Below are 7,721 nucleotides of genomic sequence, written 5' to 3'. Positions count from 1 at the left end.
TGTGTTCTAATGATGGCTAATAGGAAGAACCTGGCCTTTAAATATTCCAAGAGATGACAGATGAAATAATTTTGAGTCTGATGGACTGTTAAGGAGTAGAAAATAAACAATTTCAATAGAAGAATAGAAAATGTTACGTAAAGTTATTTGGCAATGGCACTTTGAATTAGAACATTCTATCGAACTGATAAGGTTCCTGGTGCTTAAATAATATAAAATACATCATATAGCCTATCCTACAAGTAATTGATAACTAGCCTAATTTTGTATGTATCAACCAACTTTGCATGTGTGGATGATCCCACAAAAAAGCCATTTTGCAAAAAAAAAAAAAATGTTAAAAAAAAATTGCTAAGTCATAGCTGCTTAGCACAACAACCAACGTTTACATGGAAGACAAAGGATTCAGTGTTTGTTTTAGGCACGGTGGATAAGAGGAACAAGAACGACTACTAGGACCACAGCATACACAAACACTGACCTGGTTTATACATTTTGCCATTGGTTTTTAAGAGTTGCTTTTTAGCTTTTGTTTTAAGCAAATTCCCTGTGTGCACTTATCTTTGTGTCTCAGTGGCCATTAAAGACCACAGCACATACAGTATGTTATATGTTCTTTAACCTGTAAACATACCATTTTTGGAGGGTCAACCTATCCATTACAAGCTTCAGATAAAGTGTGGAAATTGTAAATGATGCTTACACCTTTTGTATAGAAATTATTCTTTTTGTTGTTAAATAAGTAAAAATAAGCAGGAATATATTTTCTAACCAATATATGTTGTATATCAAATTATACTGCGCTTCCATTTTAATCATAACATGAATAATTGTAAAGATGTTGATGTGAGAGATGTGCAGTTACATTTTAATAAAATTACACCACCTAATGTATCTTTGATTGATGTATGGCGTGCAATAACTTTACAACCACAAAAAAAATCATGCAGATTTCATCTTATTTCCCTTCTACATTACTATCCTTCTGTCAGTCCAAGTTCACCAGTAATAATATTTTATTATTCCCATTACTGAACATACTAAGAACATGACTTTCATCTTCACTGTCATTTCATTTTCTGTTCACTTATTTTTCTTCAGTTCTCTCCCAGTGTCCATCTCCCTGATCTGTCATGTTGAATTAGACTGCAGGAGCACTCAAGGCCTCGCGCGTCTTGAAAAGGACAGACGCAGTGCAGGTCACAGCCTCCATGAGACCTCGAGGCCACGGACACCCAAAGTGAGTGTCACTGAGGTTGAAGTCAGGTTTAATTGTGAATTATTCATATCGTGAATAGGTCTCATTTCCAAAGAAACAATGTGTTTGTCTTCGTAATTGTCGGTTTGCAGTGGTCAACACCCTTCTGGACTGAACTTCTGCACAACCATGGCTTGGAATATAGAATAGAATATGGCTTGGAATATACCCTAGTGCACAATGACCATTTCATGATAATTTATGGTGCTTGGAAAAACATGAAAGTGAGTAAATTAATTAATTTATTCATTTTTGGGGGAACTATTCCTTCAATCACTGATTTTCTAAAGTACTAATAATCCTGAAGACCGATCCACCAATCAGAGACATCGCTTTTACCATGGAAATAGGAATCATGACAGCTTCATAGTGACTACACATTGCCATAAATGACAAAATCAAGTCAGTCTCAATACGCTTTGAAACCGCATTTGGCCATGTATTTTATCAGGCCATGACCTTGGCATTGTTAACAGTCTTAGCGCCATACTAGGCCAGTAGGCCTACTCTTTGAATACTTGACATAAACTTCAGATATATTTAGGCATATCACACTGGTATGTCTGTGATCAGCTGTAGGTTGCTGTTACACTTGCAGTGAAAATAAACAGCAGGAAAATATCCATAAGAAATGTACAGCAATGTTGATAGCAACTTTTAAAATGTGATTTAAAAGAATTAGAATGTTAAACAAGGTGCACATTAAAGTCAGCATGATAGTTTTAGTAGATAGTAGGCTATTTTCATCGGAATTAATTAGATAGTTCGATCGTAGTTAGCTATTGCAGGTTTTTTTTTTTTTATTATTATTTATTTTTTATTTTATTTTTTTTAGCTATTGCAGGTTGTCCCGCCTTCACACCAGTAAGCACGTCATCAGAGAAGAGATGTTGCTGCAAGGGGGAGGGAAAGTTATTTTGATTAAAGATTACCATAGAACATGAATTAAAAAAAAGATTGAACACTGAAAAATCATTCATAATATTGAACTGGTCTTTTAAAGGTGAACTAAGTAACTTTTTTACCTTAACTGAACAGCTTTGGAGTCATTGTAATGTTTATATTACTGATTTCGTGTTGAATGGTGGTCGTCTTGCACCCCCCTGGTGCCTGAGCCGCAAAACCACCCTTGCAACTTTGGGCCGGCGAGCCGGCCTGAGTGTTAGGAAGTATCGTGTGATATCAGGTCTCGCGAGGTAACGAATTGCTTTACGGCAAAAAACAGATCTGATAAAATGAGCATCAAACAGAAATAACCCGGCGCCGTATACATGTGGTGTTGGGCGCGCGCAGCTCTTAAAGGGGCCATACCTTATTTCCAATCGTTACAGCGTCCATCCTACTGAACAGGTACCAGTGTACAGGGGGAGGGGATCCGGCCGTGAGTGCGAGCCATCTCTGCGTGAGTGCGATTCACGACAGTACAAGTGCTCCACAGCGACTCTAGGGGTCGCTGTTTGACAAAAACGGAATTCTTACTGAGTGCTGCTTTAAGTGATTTGCCGTTCTATCTCTGTGTAAATAAACATTTCACATTACTACATCCCAGCCTGAAAAATCCAGCCACGTTTCATTCCATATGAAAAATGTCCTGTCTAATCGTTTATTTAAAGTTCTGTAAAGCTTTTCAACACCAAGGGGGCAGCTTGTGAAGGGTAAAATATCTTAGCCTCGATTAACTCCGTAACCATATTGACAGATAACGTTTTGTATTCCTTTGTCCGCCCAAATATATACCCAGCAACCTTATTTTATTCACATTATTGATTGATATACAGCAAAGAATATTAAAGAGAGAGAGAGAGAGAGAGAGAGAGAGAGAGAGAGAGAGAGAGAGAGAGAGAGAGAGAGAGAGAGAGAGAGAGGGGGGCAAGAGGTGTGTGCTTATGTCTCCATCTCCTAATTATCTCCATGGGGTTACAGACATTATAGTCTAGTCTGGTTCTTGTACATCCAGCACTGGTCAATCACATTTGCTTTAAAATTCGGCAGTGGCTCGGCTGGCTCCTAAAGATAGCTTATATTTGGATGGATTCAAGCACACAAACCAAAATCACTTCGGGTGTCTGCTACGGTCATTTGCTGCCATCACGTGGTGATTTAGGGTAAATTACATTTCATTCCGAGATTAACTGCGATGTAGGCCTATATTAAATATCAAATAGGCCTAGCCTTAGACCAAACTAAGTAATACAGTCTGTTCCCATAAGTCTTTAGAAATAAGCATTTAAGTGCCTTATATATAAAAAAGTATATACAAAAATATATACTTATATATATACTAAATATACCCCCCCCCCCCCCCCCCCCCCCCAGCATTTACTGTCCCCCCCAGGTTCAAAATTGCTCCTACGCCCCTGGTCCTACCCCTAAACCGTGTCCAAACCACACACAATACGTTTACACCAACCGACGAGACAATGACAGGTGACAGCTAATCAGGACATACTAGTCTAGGTGTTTCTCAATGTCAAGGAAGGATCCTCGAAAGCCGGAAGAGAGGTCAAACCGCTTTTTTTTGCTGTTGGAGAGGTTGGCGGAAAAATAAAAAATAAAGTCAATTAAATTGAACTGGTTTTGTCTTTGCCCCTTAATTATTTAACAATATTGAACAATATTTTCACCCCAATTTACGTTTTGTGATTAGGTATTCTAAGCTCTACAAAAAACATTAATTTCATCTGTTACATACATTTTTTTTATTTAAACATTTCTATATTGACAACTATATACGTGAAGCAGCAAATTCATTTAAACAACATTCTCATATCTACAACTATATACAACAACTTAAACATTTACAACTATATACAAAAGTAGTCATGATCAAGAGGTGCCTCGTGGAGTGCAGACACCTCGTTGGTCAGCGCAGCCCGCCAAGCAGCTCCACTCCGGCTCTCCCCACCATCAAGCTCCACAGGTGGCTGGTTGTCCTCCTCCTCCACAACCTCTTCCAGCACATCCCCGACACCAACACAAATGTTGTGCAGAATCGCACATGCCGTCACCACCTGTGCACAAGGCAGAGCAAAAGGATACAGAAGATAGTGTGACTTTAGCAGTTGTTAAGCATTAACTGTTATTTTGAGTAGGATACTATGATTTGATTAAGAAATTCACTACAGAAATATTGCAATGATTTATTACCTTAGGGACAAACAGTGTATGTACTTCAAGTGCTTCTAAAAAGATGCACCTGAAGCGGGTTTTCATCATTCCAAATGCACGCTCAATGATTGTGCGACCTTTGGAATGATGGTAGTTAAACCTTTGCTCTGCCATGCCTCTCACTGGCCTCTTATATGGTGTGATAAGGGCCAGGGGTTCCTGTAGACATGGGTAGCCACCATCAGCTAGGAGAAAATACCCAGGCGGAGGGTAAGTCCCCCTAGTGTAGATGGGGCTGTTCTTGATGATGCGTGCATCATGCACACTTCCTGGGTAACCCACAAAGATGTCAATAAAGCGACCCTGATGGTCACAGACTGCCTGGAGCACCACTGAAGGGAAGAGCTTTCTGTTGTTATAATCGTGACCATCAGGGCCGCCGGGACATTTTATTCTTATATGGCAGCCGTCTACTGCCCCTGCTGCCTTGCCAAATGCTTGGTGATTAGCCAAGCGAGCAAAACCACCACCAACCACTTGGAGCTCCTCCTGTGTGCGGGGGAAGTGGACGAATTGGGGGAGCACAGCCACCACCTCATCCACCATCCTGTGGACAACCCTGTGCACTGTTGGAAGTGGCATGCTAAAGACCCTGGAGACAACTCTGTAGGCTGAACCGGTGGCCAGCCAGAACAGGAACACGAGTGTCTCCAGGGTCGGGCCCCATCCATGCTTGCCTGTCTGTCTTCAGGGCCACCATCAGCTGCTGCATGGCCTCTCTGCCCAGCCTGAAGTCTGGCCGAGTGTCCTCCCCTCCGTAATACCGCTGCAGTACAGGCACTGTAGCATTGATGGAACAGTAGTGCCGAGCCTGTACAACATGAAAAAGAGAGGAAGGTTTAAGTATAATTTCAGTTTTGCCATTTATTTAATGTTTGTTAAACTATTAAACATATCGGCTCAACTGATTTGCAGAGGGGGATTTAAAGCTGTTCCCTTTTACTGGTAATTCTGACTTCATATAGCTTTATAGCTTTTTTTTTGTTGATCACATATTTTACCATTGCATGCGTTTTAACAGCTAGAATGTTGCTATGTTGCTATAGACGCAGTTCTGTTCACAAACACAGAATCGTTTTTAAATCAATAAACTCCTTTATAAATCAATATTTGACAAAATAAGGATTTAAAAAGGATTTTATTGATTTAAATCAATAAATTTGATTTATTGCCTCGCTATACATTATCCCTTACTTTATTTAATTTTTTCTATGAGGGCTGACAAGACAAAATAAGGACTGTCAAGTGTGTTTAAACCATGGGCGTCAGTGTGGTTTGAAATGTGGGGGGGGACAGAGACGCATTCGGAAGGGCATTTTCAAAAGTGCTGGGTACAATGACGCATTCATTCTTTTTTTCTCTTTCGCGCAGGTCATGGTTTGAAAGACGCCGATGTCCTGTAGCTTACTGATTTAAATAAATAAAAATGTATACAAAGATGTGATGATGTCCGACCAAAAATGTGATGGTACTTTGGGTTTAAATTTAATATTATATTAAGATCTAATATAATGTTGTTGGTTCCGCCTGCGTTGCGTATGTACTGTAATGGTCCAGTGGCAGAATTTTTGCCAAGCGTGTCGGAGGTTGAGGGTTCTAATCCGCACTCGTATAGTTTTTTTTCCCACATCAAAACCGATAATTGTATATCAAGAATCTTGATATACTTTATCACTGATAAACATTATAGGTTTTGATGAGGGGAAAAAAAAACTATACGAGTGCGGATTAGAACCCAGAGAAGCAGGGACACGTTTGTGTGCATTTTGAATTGTGATTTCTCTGGAACGAATAGAACAAATGGAACGTCTGCAACGGATTGAAGCGCGCGTCCGAGTGAAGACAACACATTTCAGCGCTAGATCGCCTCTTATTTAACAAATGAATGAAACGAATGCTGCTAGTTAACTGGAGATGTTTTATTTGTATTGGTACATCCGTGACGCGAGATGTTTCAAAAGTGGTGGGGACAATATCGACCCTGGCAAAAAGTGGTGGGGACATGTCCCACCCGTCCCCCCCGTAAATGACGCCTATGGTTTAAACAGTGCAGGTCAATTTGACCCACATTTTACCATTGCATGTGTTTTAACAGCTAGAATGTTGCTATGGACGCAGTTCTGTTCACTCAGGCGATATAATCGTTTTTAAATCAACAAACTCCTTTATAAATCAATATTTGTTTCAAATGGTTGATTTATTTGGTAGGTAGCCATGTAATAAGCGGGATAATGTATAGCGAGGCGGTTGTTATCGAATACAAACCCTTCAGGCTGATTCAAGACCCCTCCGCGTCCCGGAGTTCGCGGGTTGTATTCGCGGGGTTTATTCTATAACAACCGCCTCGCTATACATTATCCCTTACTTAATTACTTTATTTATTTATTTATATGAGGGCTGATCAGACAAAATAAGGACTGTCAAGTGTGTTTAAACAGTGCGGGTCAATTTGACCCATAACATAATGGATGTAATTATTTTTAAATTAATGATAGGATCATTAACGACAACGTTACTTACCATCCCACGTCTTTGACGGCAGAGGTGGCGACAAATAAACTTTCTCCTCCTGCGAGCCTGACGCCGATACCACTCCATCTCCATCTCCATATCAGCAAAAACGCTGTACAGCATCCAAATCAAAAATATCTTCTCCATTTTTAAAGCAAGCGCCGAAAGCGGACCTTTTCAGTGACGTAATGACGCAAAGACGTGCACTTGCTAGCCTGTTCCATTACGTGTTCTCCGAATGCTAAAGAGGAGCCTCGCCTAGCCTCTGAAGGAAGTGACTTGGAAGGACCAATCCTACCAAGGAAGTATCCTTGACATTGAGAAACACCTTCTGTGTGTGCGCGTTGCGGGAGAATAAAACGATTCGCGGGACTCCCACAAACTATAAATATCTATGAATAAAACATATACAAACTAATACATTTTTATTCATCTGTTGCAGAAAAGCAACAAGAACAACTAAAACAAAATAGAAACGATTTACAGGCCAGAGTTTCTTTTTATAAGATGTTTGCAGCGTTGAGCGATGTAGCCAATCACAGACATATGTGTTGATTTCTTGAACGCAATGGCCAATCAGAAGCATTCAATATAGACTCCCCCTCACCGCTCAAAACGGACTTCAGTTCAGTGCTGAATTCTGGATGCTGGCAAATCCTCTAATTATGACAAACAAAGAATATATATCTAATGAAAGATTCATTGTGCAGTCATCTTTATTGATAATAACAGAGATGTGTGAGATCGCGATGAACTGATGTCCGCTGTTTAGGAATTATTAAGG

This window comes from Rhinichthys klamathensis, unplaced genomic scaffold (assembly GCF_029890125.1).
Source record: "Rhinichthys klamathensis goyatoka isolate OS25496 unplaced genomic scaffold, OSU_Roscu_1.1 h1tg000055l_1, whole genome shotgun sequence".
Lineage (NCBI taxonomy): Eukaryota > Metazoa > Chordata > Actinopteri > Cypriniformes > Leuciscidae > Rhinichthys > Rhinichthys klamathensis.
This window is presented reverse-complemented; position numbering follows the sequence as displayed.